We start from the raw sequence: 23,691 nt of genomic DNA on the forward strand, positions 1-23,691 counted from the left end.
AGTGTTTTTATAAATCGCGTGGCCATATGTGTACCTAGTCGTGGTAGCCCTTCGCTCAGTGAAGCGGCCTCATCCAGATTCACAGTGACAGGAGGACCTTCCCCACCAAGAAGGACCAGCAAAGCGTAGCTCAGAGCATTTCCATGGCTCACCCCAAGTTCCTTCACAAGTCCTGGACTCCTCTCCGCCTCTGCCGTGTAACTCTCCTGCCTCCTACACATGCTGCAGCCTAATCCAGCCGCCGACTGCCATACTGTGCAGTGAAACTCATGCAGTCATTTCATCCCTCCTGGTTCAGAATTGGGCTGGAAGGTGTAGATAAATAAAGCTTCCCTAACGGAGCTTTCTGAACAACGTGATATACGTAAGTTTGATTCTGGCGAAGAGTCGTGGGCTGTGAGGTACAATTCGCCACGTTCATTTATTTGTTTCAGTTTGCCCATGCACAATCTTATCAAAGTGATTTTTTCCCCCTGTAAGTCTGTTATATGAATGGGAGCTTCAAAGTCAACAGTACAGAAAGTCAAACACGACTCGGTGTACGCCAAGTCATCTGTAAGCAGCACACACAGAGGAGAAAATGAAAACAAATGAAAACATCCTTCAAAGACGGTGTTTCTTCTGCATCAAGATCACTGGCTGCGCGATGCAAGGGATGATTTCCGAGATATATTCACAGAGAACAGCGAGAGCTTTGATACCGAACGTACACGAGCTACGGTGATTTTAACACTGCAAGCGCGAAGGAAGCCATGTACTTGGATTGCTCTGTGTTTTTTATAAATTAAGGATTCATTATACTAATAAGCAAAACAGATGCACGGGAAAAGGTGTCCTGTAATAAATGTAGAAGGCTCTGTTATACATAACTTAGCAGAGCATTTAAAATGCTCTTTGGCTTTCTCTTTGTGGATGCTCAGCTGCTTAATGTTGGGCATTTTTATAGTCACAAAACAAAGCGAGCTCTTCTGTAGTGCCGATTGCCTTGGCGTTGAAGAGACACACGGCGTGACAGAAGGTTTAATATTTCTTACTTTTGTCTTAGCCTGTTCCTAGATGAACCGTGGTTATCACAACTTGGGGACCGCTCTGATTTGCATCGAGTACCGTCAGTCCCCTCTGCGTCTGCTGAGTGGGCACCAGCCACTCCATCCATCTCCATCCTTTTTTCTACAAGCTCTACAGAGGTCAGGCAGCAGCTCCCCTATCTTCCCTCCGAGCAGAGAGAACGATGGGTTGCCATAAGCATAAAGAGCACGGATGGTTTAGTTCTTAACATCTCGAGAAGTTTTATTTTTTATTTCATTTGGGCTAATGACAGAAAAAACAATTAACCTTGCATCATGAAAAGAGTTTCCCTAAATAAATGCAGTACAGATAAAGTTCAGGACAAGTAGGAAGAGGAAATCTGCTTCACCTCTTTTGGGCCAAAAAGCGTGCATATTTCCGCTGAATGCAACTGCAGTATTTTTTCATGTTCCCAGGCCTCTAGATGGACATAAGTTGTGGGAAAGTGGTGGGGTTTTTATTATTGCAAGGCACAGAGCATCTGCATGCAGCCTCTAGTAAGCAGGCGATGCCATCCTCGCTTATGTATCACCCCTCCCTGGACCGAAGTACTGAAACGCAGTGTTAGTCGTTTCTCTTTTACTTCTTTCTTTGTGCAGGTTCAAACAGTATTTACTGCTTCTCTAAAACAAGGTGCTTGTAGGAAATCTAAACCTCTGCTATGTTTTCTGCAGAGCATAAAACAATATCTGCAACAAACTTCTTCAACGTTACCTGCCTGAAAGCCTGGAAACAAGTTGGCCCCGGGGCTAACAATCTCTCACCGTTCCTCCTGCCTGAAAATTTCTCTGTGTCTCTTCCTTCTGACTGGTCCGTGGCGGAGCCGCTCTCAAGGATTGCTTTTTCAGGTTAATTTTCGGCTCATGTCAGCTGGCGGCTTCATAAGAAACAGAACAGGCATTCAGGGAAAGAAGTCTTAACCCCAAACAGGCAGGTAACCAGACAGAGAAAAACAGGAGAAGACAGCATGAGATTATATTCCTCACCGAAAGCGTTCAATCACGCTGCGTCTGACAGTCTTATTCCTAATCCGCCCTGTCCCAAAACCAGTGCCTCGTGTCCTGGCACGCAGGACCTGCGGAGCCCTCCGCTCCCGCTCCTGCTGCGGGGTGGCTGTGGTACCCGTCAAAACCAAGTGAGATTGAAGTACATCAAAGAGAAAAAGTGGGAATGCTGTTATAAATATGAATGCCAAATATGACGAGATATTTAAGAAATACATTACTTGCGAGTGGAAGGCGGCGCAGCCCTGCGTGACACAGATAAGAACTGGTACTAGCGCCGAGCCCAACTCAGAGCTTGTGACTTGTGAAAAAGTTTTGTCTAATGGGGAGAAAAGCTGAAGCAATCAGTGCTGCAGAGTGCTGACTGGAAGAATAAACATTAAAGAGATAAAGCAGACCAGAAGGCAAAAGCAATCAGATTTGTAAAAGAGAGCAGATTCTGATTTTATCTTATGGAAATAAATGCAATAAAAGCTTTCTAACTGGAGTTGTATAGAGTTGCAAATTTTTTTTATGCAATAGGAGAAAAATTGATGCCAGTGGTTGTTTTAATATTTTATGGAAATGCTTCAGCAAATAAATTGAAGTGCTTTTTATTTGCAAACAGAAGGTAAATGGGAGAACTGAAGCTTTCTGCTAAATACATTTTTTCTATTAGACGACTTCACCCTATGGTTGGGTAGCTTTTGCAAATAGTTTTTAGATACCATTTAAACATCGCCAGCCAAGCCATCTCTGAACATCCAGGACTGAGAGTGTTAAGGGCTAGAAATGCTCGCCTCTGTTTTGCCACAGCGCTGGACTTTGTAGCCACAGAACCCCATACCAGTGGTTCACAAGAAGAGCAGTGCCGGACGGATCGAGCATTTTGCATTTTGGTGTTCGCTGTCCTGAAGTCACGTTGGCACCCCGGTGATTTCAGGGCCTCTCTGAGCTCACTGAGCGTGGACCATCCATCTGACCTAATGGCCAGCATTCAGATCCTGTCTTGATGTCGCTAATGTAAAGCCTGTAGTATAATAAAACTGACGACGAAACTGCAGCACATACAGACATATATGGCTTTTCCTTTGAAAAGTAAGGGAGCCAGCACAATGCATTAAAGCAGTCATCTCCTTTATCTGATGGGGGGGGAAAAATAACCCAACTAAAAATAGTCAGGGCATTTTGCCCTATGATCTCTCTTCATCCTATGGATCAATATGTCCTGAGCTTGCATCCCATACATAAATAGCTTTCATGGGTGAGACGACCTTGCTATGGAATAGGTGGATCTTTAATCAACAGACCCGTGGTACAGTAGTGTGAGTAGGGTGGAGGCTAACGGAGTTTATAAATAACTGAATTCAATTAAATTCAAACCAAGATAAATCAGAAAATATTTCCCCAAAATCTCAAGACTTAGCGGTCACGGAAACATCTTAGTGCCATGGGAAAACCGTGTTGATAGTAGCAGCACATTACCAAAACCTGGCTGTTCTTCTATTCTATTTTTTTTGGGGGGGAAGGCGGGGGCGTAAAAATACACCCTCTGTCCCTAATTTACCTCTGATAAATTCCACCTAAAAAAGGTGGCAACCAGAGGAGCAGGGGGAGCACGCAGCACGCAGAGATGGTGACGAAATAAGAAACTTAGGGCTGGCTTTGAAACGAGTCATCACACTAAATACCTTTGTTATTTTAATATGCAAGGAAGGTGTCCTGGTTTCGGCTGGGATAGGGTTAAATTTCTTCCTAGTGCTGTGTTTTGGATTTAGTACGAGGAGAATGTTGATAACACACCGATGTTTTCAGTTGTTGCTAAGTGCCCTCCTAGTCCAAGGACAGCTCCCGTGCCTACTGACTGAGCTAGGTACACAAGATGGGAGGGAACATAATCAGGACAGCCAGCCCAGCTGGCCAATGGGGTATTCCATACCATGTGACGTCATGCTCAGTATATGAAGGGTAGGCGTGATCCAGGAAGTACCGATCGCTACTTGGTTATCGGTCAGCGCGGGTGGTGAGCAATTGCATTGTGCATCACTAATTTTGTATATTTTATCATTATCATTTTCCTTTTTTTTCCCTGTTCTATTAAACTGTCTTTATCTCAACCCACGAGTTTTTTCTCACTCTTACCCTTCCGATTCTCTCCCCGTCCCGCTGGGGGTGGGGGGAGTGAGTGAGCGGCTGCGTGGTATTTGGCTGCCTGCCAGGTTAAACCACGACAGAAGGTTTGCACAGTTTTTATCCTACAACTAGTAATAATTGAGGACATCTCTTTCTTTTTGGAAAGGTGTGGTTCTTTCATCAGTAAAGTGCTGGGCATGGTGTCCCAGGTGACTCATCAGAACACTGAGACTTACCTGCATGATTTTGTACTTTGCTCATTTGGTCATGTGCTAGCAGAATTGTATTTAGTTTTAAAGTTACGAAAGAATTATTTTATTTATTTTGAGATTTTGTTACTAAAATGCAGGCTAGGCCCTACATTAACAGAAAGAATAACCATTTATTTATTTTATTTATATTCTTTCCTTGTCGTTTTTCTTTCTTCATAATTAGGAAATAATTTTCTTCAGCGACATAATTCAAGAAGTTCATAGGAACTGTAAAATTCTCTGTTTAAGAAACACAGAGGACAGACAGGATCGGTGTGCCTGCGCATGTGTGCAACGCGTGAGGGTACATACGGGGTACCTGCAGGAAAAAAAAACCTTCATGCATTTTTCCTTCCTCTCTGCAAGACTGCACCAAGTTAATGCAGCCAGCAGCAAGGCAAGTAAAAAGCATTTGAAGTGGGGAAAACCTGAGTGTAATAAATACAAAAACTCTGCAGCAAGTGATGTCAGACACGTTCAGTTCTAAATTACATCTGGAGTATGCTGGGGCTGCTTTGTGCGAAAATACAACTGGTTGAAAGAGGATAATATACTTCACACATTGCGACTGCACCAAAATATGCTACAGAAATGGTCCAAGAGTCGGCAATTACGTTGATACTCCAGCGTTCAGCACTGCGTTGAATTTTCGTGATTTCTATGCTGTTGGCGAGTCACAGACTCTTTGCGATTCTCGGTGCATGAGCCAGCCTGCCTGGGGAAAAGGGGACCGATAATTAACCCAGGCCATTAGGACAGCCAAATTCAGTCCAGTCTGACGGGTGTTCTGTCACACTTGATTTATTTAATTTCTGCCTTGATTAATATCAACTTTTATTAAAACTTCAATTTACAATTTTCATACCCGTTCTAAGCAAAGTTCAAGTAAAAGATGTAAAGAATTAGAATTAGGTGAAATCCTTCATGTCCTGATTTGATTTCTGCCGTCGGGAGAGTTGCAAAGGAGAAGAAACATCCATGGAAGTACAGAATGCAAATTGCTCAGCACGCAGCGGATCCTGACACAAGCTGAGTGCTAATTTATTTAAGGCTCATGATATCGTAATGAATTCAGGTTTGCTTGGCTTTGAGGGAGAAATTGTGCATATATCAGGTAGCAGTAGGATATAACGTTCAACTGGTTAGCCTGGCCTCTGCTGTTGTGGATAAAGCCCATGCTGCTTCCTTCTTCACCCGTTGAAAGCAGCGGCACGGCTCCTCGGGAGTAGGATCAAATCCTTGTAATACTGTGCCCTGGAAGGAAGGAAAGAAGGAAAGAAGTCCCTTACATAGGTGAAACAACTTTCAATGTTGGGCATACCGTGTCTTTTCATTCAGGTGAATCACAAACTCGGAGGAGAAAGGCTGAGCCAGTTAAATTTTATAGCCATATAAATTATAGATAGAAATCACTTCTGGAATAGGGTGAATTACAATTGCCATGTTCAAACTGACCATTCAAATGGCAGCTGATGGTTAAGTTTTGCGAGATGGTGATAACTGGTAATAGTCGCTAGTAATAACTTTATTTAAATTTCAACAATGTCCAGAGACTTCAATTGAGCTCAGAGCCACCGTGGAAGTCTTTGCACAAACACCTGACAAGAGACCTGTACAGCGTTTTGGAGTAGGAGATAAGAATTGTTATTATTCTCATTTCAGAGATTGAGAGAGATCGAGCAATTTGGGAAACGGCCCCCGAGAAGTCTAAGGCAGAGCATTGCACTGCTGTTAGTGAGCAAAGAAGAAATCCAGTCGATACTTTGTTGGCTGCAATTTAACTATTGTGCTTTTATAAGCCGTGCCTTTTCTGCCTTTGCTTTTTTGGAACTATTTGGTGTTACAGTTCAACTAATGAAAAACTTCTGTTTAAGTCCTTTGACAATTTTTTTCTCGTGGTTGCAAAGTTCCATATGTATTAGCCCATAACCACTGCTCAAAGATAACTTTCGCTTACTTAATACGCCTGTATTACGGCTTTTGTTCTAGTGTTGCCTTTGAGTTCAGTACATAAATTTTGAAGCTTTCCACCCCAAGTCCATATAAGTAGAACAGGAGAATAATAAATATAACGTTAAATTATGCATGGCACAATGGCGTGTTAACCACTTTCATGTTCACCAAGTAAAATGGAGAAAAGCAATTTGTGTCTAAACAAGGGCAGCATTTTTACATTGTGGAGGTCACTGGAACACATTGTACTCATTAGATACACAGCAACCTCGGTAAGAAGTTGAATCCTAGATAAGCACAAGCAAATCTCTAATGGATAGTCTGAATATACCAGCTGATTTGTAAAATGTAAATGTTTTATGAGTAATAGGGTTTTAAAGCTGATTTTGATTAATGAAATGCAATCTGCTTATTCCTTCAGTAGTCAGTGTACAAGCATCTAACCAACTAATTAGTCTGTTTAGGTAATGTATTAAATCTGCCTTTTCTTTAAAAATAGGAAAAAGAAAAACAACCTCAGACCTGCTCTGGAAGGTAGGTGCAGTAAGGAAAAAACTTCACTGGTGTGAATGACCTAATTAGAAAAGTACAATAATTATATAAAACTTTTCAAGGTTTTGTAGTTCTAAACATAATGACTATTTCAATCTCAGAAGTGAACTTATTAAGTGGAAAAAATGGGGGGAAACAAAAATTGCACCTTTCTGTTTTACAGACTTTTGCAGACTAAGGCAAAGATGGTTTTATGAAATCAGGTGAGGTCACAAATCTTACAGTCAGTTTAGTGGTCATTAAGATGGAAAAGTTCTGAAAGTCTAAGGAGCCTTTTCTCATTTATTATTTTAATTCACATCCATGCCCCAGATGCCTTAGCGCAATCAGTTATGAGTGTTGCAAAGTATGGCATTTGTGAATGGGATTCCTTAGATGGTGTGCTGGAGAAGACGCTTCCAACGAGAACTTGCTGAAAGCCATTGACACAGATGTTATCCGTGTGGTACCACTGGTTTTGATGTTCATAATATTCGCAATGGGAATATTATGATTTGGCAGATGATTTGGCAGCTTTTGTTTGTTCCAGTTTTACCATTCTTTCTAGTTTTGTTTTATCTTGACTATCCCACTAAAACAAGATGACTAGTTCCAAACACGTTCAGTTCCAGCATATTCCTCTCACAGGGATACAGTCACAAGACTGAAAACTGCAGGTGATTAACACCAATGCCTGAATCAACCCACCCACCCTTGGGTTATATTGTTTACATGCCCTGATTGCTAAAAAAACAGTCTGAGGCAGAAGGGTAACACCATACCTTCATCCTATACCAATGCCCATCAAATATGATGACTGAGAGCAAAGACACTTTAAAAGGCAGCGAGATGACACCTTCGCAGTGATAAGAGAAGGGAGAATGGCAGAAACAGTCTGGAGAAGGCAAATGGAGGCTCATCTCATTCCCAAGAACTCTTTAGCTTTCTGAAATAATACACTGGTTGGGCTGTTCCATTGCAATTCATGATGATGTCCTCTCAACCAGAGCTTGTAATGAAGCCTGAGATTAGATGAGGCCATACACAGGCATATTGCTGTTAATATGGTCATTCCCCAACACTCAAACAATGTTGGAGCTGTTAAAACACTTCAGGAAGACTGTATTTCATCTCACATGTTTGGCTGCTGATGATAGGTAATCGTTCTCTTCCTTCACTGAACTGTCAGTCTTTGCATAATTCTTCTTCACATTTGTTTACTTACTTTAGGGAGAGATGGTAATTTTCAGAAGACACGATCTGGAGTGATAGCAATATTTTACTAAACCCCAATGAAATTGTGCCTTCCCGGCTAATTAAAGTCTTCTTTGGGTACAGCTTGAACAAATGTAAAAGCTCTGGTTTGTCTTCAGTCCGGGAAAATTGTACATCTGAGTGACAGCTCCACTTCTGCAGAAGGAAGGTTCAGTCCTTCATCAGTGGTAGAGACTTTGTTGAGAAATTTCTCTGATTCCATTTCACATCATCTCAAAAAAAATCTAATTTTTTTTTAAAGAATATCTGTTTTCTTTGTTAGTATTTCCTTTATTTCAGATACATTTCAGATGCATCTCTTTTCCTCTGCCTTCCCATTTTCCATTAGTTCTCACAATAACATGCGTTGATTGTTCTTTACTGGTAGTGCCAAGATCACCCTGGCAGTACATCAGCTATTTCTCTTAGGAAATGCATTACTTCTTCCTGCAAGAGGGGAAAGTAGGAAAAAAATATTGTATTTCCATTATATTTCTGAAATAATCTAAATTATCTGCTTCAGTACATGTGTAGACAGTACAGCAGAACAGAGTCAAACCTGTTTTCTCTTGTTTCAGAAATTTGCCATTATTGGACATCTTGATCATTTCTTTAAGTGAAGAAAGTTCCGCAAAAAAAGTCACACAAAATCCCTCTATTTCTCCATTTCATGTGTTCGGAAAGATTTGATACATAAACACCATTTCATCCTGAAACTGTACTAATCCACATATTATTAATTTCAGTGTTTCCTCAATCCTACTTAGGATGACTGTGGTAAAGATCCTCTGGCTGTTACTCAACACGTTTATCCTGCTAATATTTTCATGATTATCCCATTCTCTCTCTTTTGGATGAGAATTAGGATTTATTCTTCCACTACTCTGGAACCTTCTCGCCCTTTCAAATATCCCAGGGGGATCTTTCATAATTCAGTTACTGTTACTCCGCAGCTGTAGCTGTGGAAGCTCAGGCAAAGCTGCTTAGCAAATAAGTGAGCTCACTTTAGAAAAAAACATTCTGGATTCACTAGGCTTTTATGTTTGACATATCAGTACCACATGTCGTTTTACTGGGGTCTCCAATTCCTTCGCTTCCTCATAGCGTCTGCGTCAGCAAAAATGGGTTGTCAACCAAAAAGTGACATAAGCTATGTATCTTGCCCTTTGCTTTCTATCGATATATTTGTAAAGTCTTTTAGTGTGTTTCTGTTTTATTTCCCGCGAGATGCTTTTAGCACTTACCCTGTTTAATGCCCTCTCAGCATTCAGAACACAACAACTTTACATCAGAAAAGGTTTATAACTAAGTCCAAGAAGTGAAATGTTGCCATCTTTCCACAGCGGAGTGGCAAATCCTCGGACCAGGACAATGCCTGGAAGTCATTAGTGGGGATGGAAGTGGGAAAACTGCTGCTTTTATTCCAAGCTTTCTGGCATAATGATATTATAAAGCCTCTGACCATTGCCCCAACAACCTACAGCGTTTTGGCACTCTCTTTATGTTCAAACAGTGCAACTGATGCTGCCCACAGAAGCAGTATCCTCCTCTGCAGATGCAGAAGTAAAGGAATCCCAAGAATATCCATGGAAACACAGAACAATTAAGGTCCATATGAAAACTGAATCCTAGCCAGCGCGCCTCGGTTGGTAGAGGGCCCGTCTGAAACACAGGGATGAAAAAGCACTGAAAGGCCATAGTTAGTTCATGTTGCTGGTTCATCACTAAAATTACTAAACAGATTTGTCATTGGGATACATTTATTTAAAAAAATGGACAAATGCTTTTTGCTGCGACGCCGTTAGACCATTTACAAAAGTCAAAATGGTTGTACATTCTGTTAATGTGTTACTGGAATAAAATCATGCTGCACATTTAGCGCTGGATTATGTGGAGAGTAGCCAATACTTGTAGCATTGATTACAAGGTCTATGCCTAAGTAGTTCTATTCCTGATTTATGAGCAATGCATTATCATTCACTGAGTGACAGAGTAAGCTACTAGATTTGTTAATTGGGCAGTAAACCACATTTTCATTCTCATGTTACAGCGTTTTTCATTAAAAAAGAGACATATCTAACATTTAATGAAATGCTTAAATAAATAAACAAATACAGAAGTGTTGAATATAGACCCTTTGCTTGTTTCAGCAGAAAGGAGTAGTGTACAGTGTATTTATTAATTAGTCTGGCAAAACATAATTAAAGGGCTGTAAACTCTGTGAGGAAGTTAACCAGCCGTGTAATAAATACCAATTTATAGGTACACTAGGTCAGCTAGTATTAAGTAAAGAGGTAACCTGCATAGAAACTCATTTTTAGCATGGAGACAATATAAATAAGTTATCATCATGAAAAATAGAGCTGACCTTGCAGATTCAAAGGCAGCAGATTGCAATGTTTTCACAAGTTCACGTAGTTTTTTATCTCCTAGCAACTGTATGTCATTTACATATTTTACCACATCAAACATCTTAAAGAGATTTTCTGATGACTGTTGTCGGAAAAAAGTCATTGTAGTGTAGTTCCTGGAAGACTGTTGTTTTTTATAACTGTGCTTAATGTCTTTATGGGAAGCTCTGAAGCTACATAAAAGATTTTGGTGTAGGAATTTGATATTACAAGTACTTTCAGTTATTTTGTGGTGTTTACAAAAACACTGGGGTCTGAGTTCAAGAACTGGCACGGCTCCTGCTGACAGCAGTCTGAGATGCAGGAGTATAAAGTACACATGTATATATAAAAACTATACACATATAATTATATATACACTTTTTATATAAATATATAAAGTATAAGAATTTTCTTCATTAGGGTTTTTCTTCACTGGTTTACCAGCAGAGTTCTGCTCGTTAATTATCTTATGGCTTCTGCAATAGCAGGGCTTCAATTAACACATAGGGCTGCCAGCAACGGCAAGAGAAGGCGCCTAGGGCCGAGGTCTGACACACGTCGTAGTGTTTCTGTCTGAAAGGTTAGTCAAGAATTAGGCTGTACGTTTTTATTTGTGTAGAAAATCTTTCGTTCTTGTACCACTAATAGTAATAGATGGTGAAATTTCAGAAGACCATGTAAAAAGCTTGTTCTTTTCCACGCCGATGCCAGGAAAATACTGGATCTAGATGCAGACTTCATCCAAAATGCACGAGGAGAACTGAAAGTTTGTTGCTGTATTGTCCGTCCAGTCTTCTCTTTCCTGTAGCTGAGAAGCAGAAAGACTCCTTACAGGACTTGAGCTGCTGTGGTGAAATAAGGGCAGGGTAGACCCTCTCTCGCTGCAGCATGTGGAAAATCATTTGAGCTCGTTTGAGCCTCGTCACCTGAGCCCAGGAAATCACAGGCACTCTGCTCAGTTACAGGTAAATCTGACAGCTGAACTCAATGGCTAAAAATCTCTTTCGCTCACAGAGAGAAACGTTAGGGAATTTAAAAGCAGATCTTGCGTTTGCAGAAGTTCGTCCGATGACTGAGGGCTGCACCTCCTGAATGGAGTGAACAGGAGAGTAAAGATGCCAATAGCAAAACTGGTATCAGGCCGGCATCACTTGCAGGGAGCCAGGGAAACAACGCAGGATTCAGCTTCACGGAACGAAATGCAGGTGTTTAAACGCCGAGCTCAGGCTTTTCCCTGCGATACGCACTGGAAAGCTGTGCCGTCCCGCTGGAAATTACCCCAGGCCGATCCGCTGGCATAGTCTATCCAGAATCACTTCTTACGTGATCTGTAACTTAACAGTGAGCCTAAGACGTGAGTATTGTACCTGTCCCTGCCATTAGTTTAGTTGTGGTTGCTATAAATCGCTCTTCGGTCCCACCAATTTTCTGTCAATTTAATTGATAGTGTGCTCGTTTCTCTATCCCAGCAATTTTGTGTAATCAATTATAGCACCCCAGTCAGAGCAGTTGCTTTGTGAAATTTGTGAGATGACACAGACCTCATGCAAGCTGTACAAAATTACCAATTATGGAACTACACAATCTTTTCTAGGATGCCATAAAGTGTTGTTATTTACCCTAGAAAGAGAATGTCTAAACAGATCGGTTTCTCATCAGATGCCATTGCTCAGGGATCTAAAAAATATGGAAATGCCTGCGTTTAAATAATCCGTATGCCTGAAACAGCATAAGAAATTAGTTTCTTGAGCTATTTTTATGTTTTTCTAGCTTACAGCTAAATCATGTATTATGGTGAATCATTAACTACTGACTTTTATAGCTAATCCTTATATAGCCCATTTTTAGCTTCGATGATATTTTTGAAATACAAAATTTTATAGACTACAAATATGCATCAGACAATGCAATTATCTGTTTTCCACATGTCTCCAAGTTTAGTCTTTCTCTGGAGAAAATATAGAGAGAGGCTGACCTTTATTTATAGTGTGCTTTGTGCTGTACTTTGATTCCTTCTACAGCCTCACCTTCATGGGGAGTGATTTTCCCATCATTTGGGAGAGATGCACAATTCAATTCCTGCTACACATAAAATCCCCGCCGATTTGCCGCACGGACCGAAATAGCCTACATCTGCAATACCAAGCACTCTGCATTCACTCGCTGTCACCAGGGAGGGAACAAATCAGTTCAAACTGATTCCTGTCAGGATAAGATTGGAGGGACATATCTGTTTGATTGCTACATTTCAATTGAGAACAAGTCAGGCCTTTAAACTCGAATGCAAGTTCTTCTGTAATTTCTTTGTACGGAAATGCAGATAATCAAATCTTTTTCTTGCCAGAGACAATGTAATTTTATGCTTTGATTTATTCTGAAGCATTCGATTTGGAGTTCTCCCTAGTTCCGAAGAGTCCTGTTGGAATTGAATAAAGCAGGGGATAACATCCCAATGAGAGTTTTCTGGAGGGAAATAAAATAAATAAAGGAAACTCTGCCAGAAAGAGATCCTTGATGAAAACTGGGGCTCGTAGGTGTTTTAGCACATGTAACTCTTGGTGACAGTGACAAAATACAGATAAAACTGAGGATGTAAATAGACGAGTATGTGGGTTTAACTCCATATGTGTATAAACTCAAACTATGGAGAGATGCAGGAGCCTCAGTTAGGTCCACATGAGGTCCACGGAGTGTGCGATCTCCTTATGCTGCCAGCAGAAAATGCCTGCATGGCCAAAGGTTGAAGGCTGGGTCTCCTGCTGAGAGCTGTTCTTTTGCATAGCCTACTGAAACGGTTAGTAAAATAAAGTAGGGAAAGGAGTGAGGAAGAGCGGGTGCAGGTGTCATCTTCATCCTGAGCGTGGGGAGCAAGGACAGCTGGGGAGGCACCTGCTCTCGTGCTCCCAGAGCTCAGATTGCACTGGGACCCATCTGAGCTGCAGGAGACACTTTGTAAAATAAGAAAACTAACAATAAGGTGCTTTGGGGAAAGAGGTTCATGCTAAAAATGGCCAACGTACTGGCCCTGCAGCAGGGCAGGGCAGCAGTGAGGCAGGGAGCGAAAGCCGGCAGGTACTTTGCGAGGTACAGACGTCAGAGAGTCCAAGGGGATTTTATCCAAATCCTGCTTAAATTTCTCTTTTGAATTTACCTTCCAGATAGAAGAGTAAAAGGACCAATAAAAGTATGCTGAAAAATATAGCTGTGTTTTTGATTGCTCCCTTCTCAAGAACCTCTCAGCATTATTCACAACTCAGCTCACTCTCTTTGTTATATTTAGAAACGCCTCACAATTTTTTATTTTTTAATGAAAATGAAAAGACTCCTTGGTGGCTCAGACAGTTATACATTAATATTGAATGTTTTGATTTAGATTGACAAATTGAGATGCTTTGGTAAAACTTCAGCTATCTGAAACAAAATTATTTGTTTCCATTTTGCAAGGAAACGATGGCAAAAATCAAACTCTATGTAAACTTTATTTACCTGGAAACTTTGCAAGTAGCTTTGCTTTCATCTGAGTTTCTGGGGTTCACGTCCAGGGTTTGTTCAGGATTAATCTAAGCCTGTACGTAGACGATACCTTTGCACCTCCTTCTCTGTGCCAACACCACTACGGGCTCCTGTATGGTAGTCAGGGAACCGAGGAATTGATCTGTTTGAATCCATCAAAAAAAAGAAAGAAAAAAGAATAAAAAAAAAGAAAGAAAAAAGAATATAGAAAAGAAAGAGAATGTTTCAGCTGAAACAGCTGCTGGATGCGGCTGGTGGCAGAGGACGGGAGTCTGGAGCTGGAGGCAGGGGCAGGGCAGGATGGCTGCAGCAGCTGCAGGGATCCGGGCTGGCGTGGGATGAAGGTTAAACTGTGTCCTCAGACTGGGAATGGGATGGAGGGCACAGGAGTTGGGTGAGGGCTGCTGGGTTCACATCGCTTGTGATGGTAAAGAGATGCCAACTCACCCGTGTGTTGGTGCCCAGGTCTTGCTGGGCCAGTTCTCAAAATGGTAATAAATGGGCCCAGAAAAGAGAAAAATTAACTCATGTTGAAGCTGAGGTTTTAATCTTTTTGAGGTGGCGGATGTAAAACTAATAAAACAGGAGAGTTTTGAGCTTAATTTAAAGATAAGCCTCATCATAAGCTCTTGTCTTGCCTCGTAAACATAAGGCAGGCAATTCGTTCTCATATGCAGATGCACCAGCAAGGCTGGGAGTATTATGCAGTAGATGGTGGGTAATGATGCTTTAAGGGAGAGAATATAACATTTTTGAATTTTTCAGAGCTCTCTTTTTTGTTCTTTGTGGATGGGAAAACAATTAGACCTATAAAGCTCTCTGATGAGGCACTAGGATGGGCAGCGACATATCAAATGCCTTTTCTCATGGGGAGGTTAAAGCACTGTGGGTAAACTTTTAAATAAACAGAAGATTTATTCACAGTAGTTGGGTGCCTTTCTTCCAAACTGAAGGCATCCTTTTAATAAAAATAATCCAGTTCCCCCTTCCCCTGTGGCCTCTGAGGGTGTGCGTTCGCAGGGGCGAGCGCGGGGAGCGCGTTCCCGCTGGCTTTGGATGCCTCACAAGTCTTTCTGTGTGTGCCTTAATAGCCTTCCGAGGGAACTGAAGTCTCATTTTGTGCGACTGTGAATTTAAATCCAGGTCACAGAGATGTTAAATAGCAAATGACACATTTACTGTGCCACCCAGCTGCCCTCTGTAATGCAGCAGGAATGCTTTCTGAGCAGGGACAGTATGCCAATATTAACTTACATACAGGTTGTTTTGTTGTGGATGCTAATGTTAAAAAATAAGGAAAAAAAAAAAAGAAAGGGATGCTGCTTACATTTAAATAGCTACTTATTCCCTTTGCACCTTCTCTCCTGAAGGGCTAATGCTCTTTCCTGACTGAAGAATTCCTAAAACATTAGTTCTTTTCGGTTCAGACCTTTACATTTATGTTTATTACACCAAAAAAAATGATTCTGGTTTCCAGGTCACTAGAAATCAAGATGATACCGTCAATATGCTATTCTAACTCCTGTGCTTAGTTAAAAACCCGAATTACCTCTTCGGTTTATGATACTGTCTGTAATATTCTCCTTTTGTAAAGGCACATACTTTATTTCTCAGGGAGGAAAGTGGTTTGTCAGAGGCTGCTGCATTATTGCAGCCCTACGAGCAAATAATGAAGTTGGACACCTGCATTCTGTACAAAAAGGCTTTTATCAGGCAGATGGAGTATGTGCTCCAGGACATCAAAAAGGCTCATCACAAAATAGAAAAGATGGGGATATTGGGGTATTCGCTACACAGATGTCCTTTCTGGAATAGTATTGCAAAATACCCAAACAGCAGCTAAATTGACTTTTGACCAATAGATGGAGACAAAAAGTGTTTTTCTTCATTAACCTCTCTGGTTCATTCCTACTGAGCAGGTCAATTTATCTGCAGTTCCCTCTCTGGTAGCAAGTCTGTTCAAAGCAGGGGGTTTTATCTCTTTTTTCGCCCAATAAATATTATCAGATGAGGGATTTAGCTCTGCCGAATGCTTTCTCAAATGGCACGGTTTGTTTTCCCTAAGTTCACGGTGCTGTTCTGATGCTGTGGAACAGCTTTTCAGGTTCAGGATATCAGGTTTGCTTCAGTATTTTTAACCTCGTACGGACACTCGCTGAACTTCAAGTATGGCAGTCTCTATCTTGCTAACATTAGGGAATTTTCTTTGCAAACCCCAGGACCTAAAGCATATATCTTCTCGAGAGAGGGGAACCCGTCAGCCCCTGGGAACTGTAGCTGGCCTCCAGAAATGCTCTGGAGTACACCAGGGTCACGGTGACATGTCCAGGCCTCTGAGTTTAGGGCTCAGGAGATGCATAGAAAGCCATAATGACCTGGTATGGGCTGCTGGAGCACCTGACTTCAGCTTTCATCTTGTTAAGCATGTCTGTTTTATAGCACCACATATTTGCTATGAATTTCACAGGTGTTTATTCCTAAATATGGAACAACTCAGCCGCCGAATCTGAGAACATGCTTTACTTCATGGCTTGAGGCATTTCCATTGGCTGCATATACTTCACACGGGCAGTTGAAAGCACAGATGTGTATGTGTATATGGGTGTGTGCATGTGTACGTGTATTCATTTGTCAGATTCTAGCTAACTGTTTAATATGACAGGGTTGAAGGTAGAAAATCTACTGGATGCTAATCCACGTGAGAAGTGTGGATTCTCAGACTGGGCTGGAGAAGTACTCCCAAGTATGCCTGGGAGAAGTACTAGCTATAGCCTCAGTGTAGAGAGTTTTCTTCCAAAAATCTTTTTGTTGTACACTTCTGCTATATTTCCCTGAATTAGGGAAATGTGGACAATAATTAGGCTTGGCTTCACATTTTTTCTCTGTTCATTTGCCAGTGTTTTTAATTTAAAAGTCAATCTTGTATTGCAACTTACCCTCTTCTGAATCCCTCTGCCTTCTAGGACTGAGTTACCCCAATACCTAAGTTAGAAGTTTCTTCTTCCAGACACCAGGTGCATGAGTTAACCTCTTTCTTCTTTCTTATGGGTTTTAATTGCCACATTTTTAAAATACACATTTATTCCTGAATCCTTATTAAGCTCTGTCACTGTTGTCTTACAAATCTAACGTAGATAAATGTGTGCTAAGAAAAAAAAAACACAAAAAACCCCCAAACCCCAGTAGTGTTCTGCCATCTGTTGATTATGTTTCGATATGGTGTAGTGAATCAGTACATATTTCTGATCCATGAATCTAAACGTAATTTCAGTTTAGCTCTGATTTCCTCAAACCACAAACTACTGTGTTTAATTTATAAATTGCTTCTTATATATTCTGCTCATGGCTGGTGAATGTAATTAACATTTTCTTGCGAAAAACCTGTACCTATAAATATCAAGGCCACGACACACATTATTAATTAAAAAAAATTATGGGCGTTGTTGGTTTTGCAAATATATAAATAGCTTTCCAAAAATGCCTAATAAATGTTCACATCCCCTTTCTAATAAGTATAAATACATTTATTTTATGTTTATTAGGAAGGGGATGTGAGAATACCGTAGCAGTATTTAAGTATCGCATTAGGATCAAATTAATGAGACCTGGAATCAGTGCTCAGTACTAAACACCCTTTCCCATGCGTAAAGCTGATTTCGGTCCTGAAGGAGGTTTCAGAAGTTTGCGTTAAAATATAATTTCTATCCTAGGATTAAGGCAGTCTGACATCTATACCCTTTCACTATTATTTACTTCTCCTTTGCAAAAAAATACTCCATTGCCCTTGAAATAATGTTTGTGTTTGGTGCCATTAGAAATAGTCCTTGAAAGTTAATCTGTTAAAAATTTGTTGGGAGTTTTGAATCTTTTGAATGACAGTAAAGTGTAAATCCTCAGCATCGGTCTGTCTCAAGCAAACCATCAGAAGATGGACTTTGATTAAAACCATACAAGCCAGCGTTTGAATTTCAGTGCAATCTTCTGTCTGTTCACAGGTTGGAAAATAAACCAACTCACTTCAATAAATTTGAGAAAGTAAAGCCAGAAATAATCTGTGCGAAATGGGTTATAATCTGGACCCTTTGAGTGAATTTGTGAAAATCTCTCTGTGACTGTGGTGCAAGCCAGCTGTTAGCGCTGCTCCTCTTCTCTAGCTGCTCCTGGTTTCTTTGGTTTTTTTAGGATTGTCTTCTTGCCCTTTTTTCCAAGGCTTTGATCCCAGCATCTGTAGGAATTCCCTAGGCAGCTGATATGGGAAGTTTACCTCTTACTGCTCGTCTTTTCATAATTAAACAAACACACGAGATTTAAACACAGAGACCCAATTTTGAAAATTTACATACAAACAAGAGACAAAAGTCCCTTAAACACAACTATGTTTTTAATTACCCACTTACTGTTGATCTTCTCAGGCAGGCTTTGGTGGTGGAGCAGCAGCAGCAGCATGCTCTTCTGCCAGCTGAGGATGTAAGTTTGGGAGGATGAAGCTGTTTCAAGTGTCCAACTCTTGCTCCTGGAGCTGCATTTTCCTCTTTTCTCCCTGGCGAGGAGTTCTGATAGATTTTCTTCTTTTCTTGGCAAGATGGCAGATCCTTGAGACCTTTATTTTCTGGCATGTACAAACAAGGCTTTTCTTCAATATGAAATATTCATGGAATAAAACACTTACAAAGATGTTAAAGGACAAATAGCATTTAGTCCTGGTCCCAACCCTTCCACCAATTCATTTAACCCCATAAAGGTGAAATCCTGCTGGGAGTTAACATAGAGCTGTGACTCAGAAATAAGGCAGTGAGCTTCAAAATGGGTTGGAGTAAGCATGCTGAGTATGAAGTTGCTCATAATTTAGCCCTAAGTACATAAGGGGTTTATTTTGAAATACATTTTACTGCAGGTAAACATGATAGGCTGGGCCTGAGCAATGCAAAGTTTTAGCTCATTTTGTAATATACCCTGCACCCAATTTTCTGTGTGTTATTGTGCCAAACTATATTTGGCCATGAACAAGCCCAGATCAACTGGGGATTCGACTAGGACAAGAAAATTAATTTTTACTGGGATTTAGGGTTTATTTGAACCCACTAAAGAGAGCGTAGCCCTATATTTCACCTTGATTAAAGGAAAAAGTCTGTTATTATACAATTACACCAAAAGTGACATTATGATTTATTGTGTCAAACCTTTCCTCCTTCTTACAGCACCACAAAGGTCAGTGACAAAACAAGTCTGCTGCATAAGATCGAGAAAGAAACTGGTAGTGTGAATAAAAGCCAGGAATGTCATTTTTAATTTTCAATGTCCCTGCTTTTGTGGCAGGGAGCCAGACCATAACATTTCACTTGCTTTTAAAAAAATTATACGCAATGCTTTTTTCAAAGGAGTCCAGTTGAGCTCCCTGGAGAATTGGGGTCAGGGCTAGAAGTGTAGTTAAGGGGATGTTAGAAAAAATATTTGCAAACTTTTTCTTTATGACATAACGTGCTCTGATGGGATTCCTAGTGATTAATTTTTTTAGGCAGTTTTATGGCAAAAAGGGGAAAGAGGTTGCTTAGAAAAACTTGCAGTAGCACATGTTGCCATTGCCCCGTTATGTCATGGAAATTGCTTCTAATTCTTCCAACTTGTCGTGCAATTAGAAAGCAGAAAGAACACCAGCCACCTGAGCTGATAAATTTTGTAAATGAATATTATTTATGAATTAAAAGTATAATAGCAGAGGAAATAAACACCAAACGTCCAGAGGTCTAAGATACTTGTGCATGCAGTGTATGTTGTTGAGTTTCTTCTGAAGGGAATTGCTCAGTTGTTCTTAAGACTATTAGTAGTATGATTTTAATACAATCTTAGTGACATGTTATAGAAGACTTTTGATAATTAAATAAGTAACTCACTTTGATTACTTTTGTCCACCTCTAACAGTAAATATGATTATCTTTAATGTGAAGATGCTGTCTTTGGGCAGGAGAGCAGCTCGATTCTCATGCCTCTTTCTTCTAATCTTCCAAAGTGTTTTATAAAGTGGCATCTTTACATGTCGGACGTTGGAGTGCAGTAAGCACATACGCAAAAGATCACTGAGGTTAATAGTGATTTTTCAGCTGACTGCAGTGATCTTTGATGTGGTTGGCAATATTTAACTGAAGTTTTCAAATGCTGTTGTTCCTGCAGGTTAGGTTCAGAAGCCGCAATGCAGAAAGACTGAAACTAATCGAATAAACCGATTGTTCTATAAAAACAAGCAATCAGCAAAGGGCTAGAAAATCTGATTTTGGCAAGAAAACACTCCAGCTTTGTTCTTCTCGTGTTACGATGTTATGAAGAGCCCTCAACAAAGCTATAAATTTGTGTTACATGAATGTTTATCTCATGACCTCTATGCACGCAGTGTATAATTTGAAACACTATCCATGCTCTTTCCTTGCGCATTCGTTGCTTCGCCTCTCCTGGTCTCTTTGTACGGGAGGTCTCCATTTCATACAGGCTTAGGTGATTCAGATAAATTAAAACAAGCGTCTCTACAGGCAATGTTATTTCAGTTTATGTGACATATTCCACTTTACCACAGTTTGCCTGTGGTGCAGAAATCTGTTACTCACAGTAACGAGTTCCTGTGTCCAAGACTTTAATCTGTTTTTTAAAATTGATTTAAACCACGGTAAAAACGGTTTATGAGGTTTACAAAGTCTTTTCACTAGTTTAGCTAGATTAATTTAAAATTATGCTAAGTCAAGTAACAACTTGGGGTAGATAAATCCTTATTCTTTTCCTGTCTTTCTCTTTCACATGTCCCTTGTTCTTATAATCTCTTATGACTATGTATATTACGGAACGTGTTTTGGTATAATTTAACAACAAGAACTTTTGAGCAATTTCCCCGGCAGCTGTGGGAGATCGCCAGGTTTTTGAAAGAAGATATTTGCAGCTTGCTGTTGTAAAAATAGTACTTATTATAGTACCTAAAGCTCATGGAAATTAACCACATGCTCAGTCAGCTAAATGGCTAGGAAACATCTCAGTCTTTAAAACCAAAACCACAGTGCTTTAAATTTTGTTTTTGTTTTGGTAACTGGGTGTAACTGGATTGACTTCTGTAATGCCACATTTGGGAATTAATACAGGTTGGCTCCATAATAATATCGCTGCATGACTCCATGATCTGTGGATGGAAACTTGATATGCAAAGTTCACATTTCTGGGATATTTGCACATATATTTTATCAAGTTAGTGCATGTGTGATGGGAAGAATGTGGCTGTGGTACAGATAGTTATTGAATTGCTCATATAATGAAAATAAACGGAGGGATACGAAATCATTGTCAATTGAACCTGGCCAATTTCTAGTTAAGCATATTAAAAAGAGGTAATTTTGGAAGAAATGTTAACTTCAGGTAGTTGCATATAGTGGTATCGGTGCTGACGAGAGCTGATCGCACCGCGCTCTGCTCAGAGAAGAGGCTTTTATTTAGCTCGGCCAGAAGTGCCAAGGATGGGGTCTACCTCTCAGCGGCACGCGAATCCAGCCTGCAGCCCTGCCGCCAGCTGGGTTCACACTGCGGGGATACCTGAGAGGTGCGTCGTGGGTTTGAGATGGGTACTCTACAGCATGTGAGAACGGTGGCAATTGAAAAAGTGTGAAAGTAGGCAATAGCATGGGTTATGTAGGGAAAGTGTGGGAAAATTGTCATGGAAGGCTGAATAGGTGGGATTGGTAATCCTGCGTTACATTAATTGTGTGGTACAGGTGAGTGGGATGGATTAGCACCCCTGTCTTAGCATCCCTGTCTTCTTTTCGAGCTTCTAAAACCAGACTGTGATGCTCCTTTCAAAAATGAATACAAGGGTATCACCCAAACACTCCTCCTGGATTCAAACACTATTCAAGTCAATATTGAGGAAAACGAAGTTCAGAAAGATTCAGTGAAAAGAGTAGACTCTCTTCCAGAAAAAAACTTTTCTAAACTTCTTTAGTGACTCAACTCCAGGCTCTTTTGGTGGGATTCAATACGAGACTAACTTAAATGTCAGTATCTACATGCAGCCAACGTGTCTCATCTGCCGTGCCGGTGGAGACCTGATCGATAAAGCCAATGAACCCCGGGGAGTGGCTGGGCTCTGGCTCCCCATCACGTTGCTCTGCAAATTCCTCTGCTTGCATACGCTGGATCTCCAGTGGCGATGGGGTTTTAGGCATCTGGCTCATATGCATTGTTGGCATATGCATACTGGCATGGAAATTTAATCTTCTTGTACCGCAGCTTTCTTGCCATGACCTCAGACAGCCATGCTATTTTTGAGCTTATAAACTTTTAACTCCATCTTAATGAAGTTGAGCTAGTAGAAGGTCCCATATAAATAATTCAATAATATGTCTGAATAAAATGACTGCTATCTAACTAGTAGAAATAACAGAAGTGATTAAATTAAATTCAATATACACATTAGCCACAGAACTACATAGCCATAAAAGAAAGAAGAGTGTGGTCTAAAGAGTTGTCTCTTTTCCTCCCACAGCTTTATAATTATATCTTCAGGGAAATGCCACAGCTCAGCATTTAACGATCTGCCATCAGAGACATTTATGAGGAGATTTTCGGGGAAGAAGAGAGTTGATGGTATCTTTTTCACGAAAAAAGCAGTCATTGAGTAGTCTGGCAATTGTCTGTTGAGAGAAGCATTGATCTATATATTTACATATCATGTGAAGTTAATAATTCTAAGTTTTTCCCCCAAGAAAATCCACAACAAGGTCATGATCTCTGAGGACGTATGTGGAAAACAGAGCATAAATCTTGGACAATGTCAGTCTGTCACTGCCCTACAGCAGATTTTTATGGTTTGAAAGGGCACAGCTGGTCAATTCAGTGACTTTGAATGTTTTCCATGAGGGATGGCTCCGGCAAAACCCAGCCCCTTTGCAATGCTAAACCACGGGGTATACTGGAAAAGGGGGAGACATTTGCGATGTAGGAAACAGTGGAATAAAGTATTCATGCAGGATTAACAGATGGCACAGAGTAAACAAATGGAAAAATTAGCAAAATACTTTTCCTATTGCCAGACTGTAAACCAAATTGAAATATCCTTTGTAGCTATAGCTGGTGCGTATATACAGATATTACTATAACTTTTGAGGTAAAAACTAAAAGTCTGAATGAAGGCTAATCTATTAAGCACTCAGCATGAGTAATTTCCAACTTAAATACATATGTAATTTCCCAAATGGACAGGAAGAAGGCCAGGTTGTGGCTGTCAATGGTTTCTTAGTCATTTCAAAACATGGCTTGCATAACTGCTCATCTCTCTGAGCAGATTAGATTGCCCAAACAGATTCTAAGATGCAGGAAAAGATCAAGTACCCTTAAGAAGAAGACGACAAACTTAAACAGATCTGTGAGTGCATTTATTTGACTGACTGAAACACTCAATAAGAGTTGAACAGGTCTAATTAAGTTACATGCGCTCCTAATCTAGTGAGACAGGGATTTCTGAGACGATATTGTCAGATTCCAAGTGAGGTCGTAACAACAACTACTGCTTTGTCATTTATAGTGACCATTTATCACTTGCATTTGTCCCAGCGTAGGCAGTCAAATAGGTAAATCACAGTCATT

The sequence above is a fragment of the Calonectris borealis genome, chromosome 6, assembly GCF_964195595.1.
Source record: "Calonectris borealis chromosome 6, bCalBor7.hap1.2, whole genome shotgun sequence".
In the NCBI taxonomy this organism is placed as follows: domain Eukaryota; kingdom Metazoa; phylum Chordata; class Aves; order Procellariiformes; family Procellariidae; genus Calonectris; species Calonectris borealis.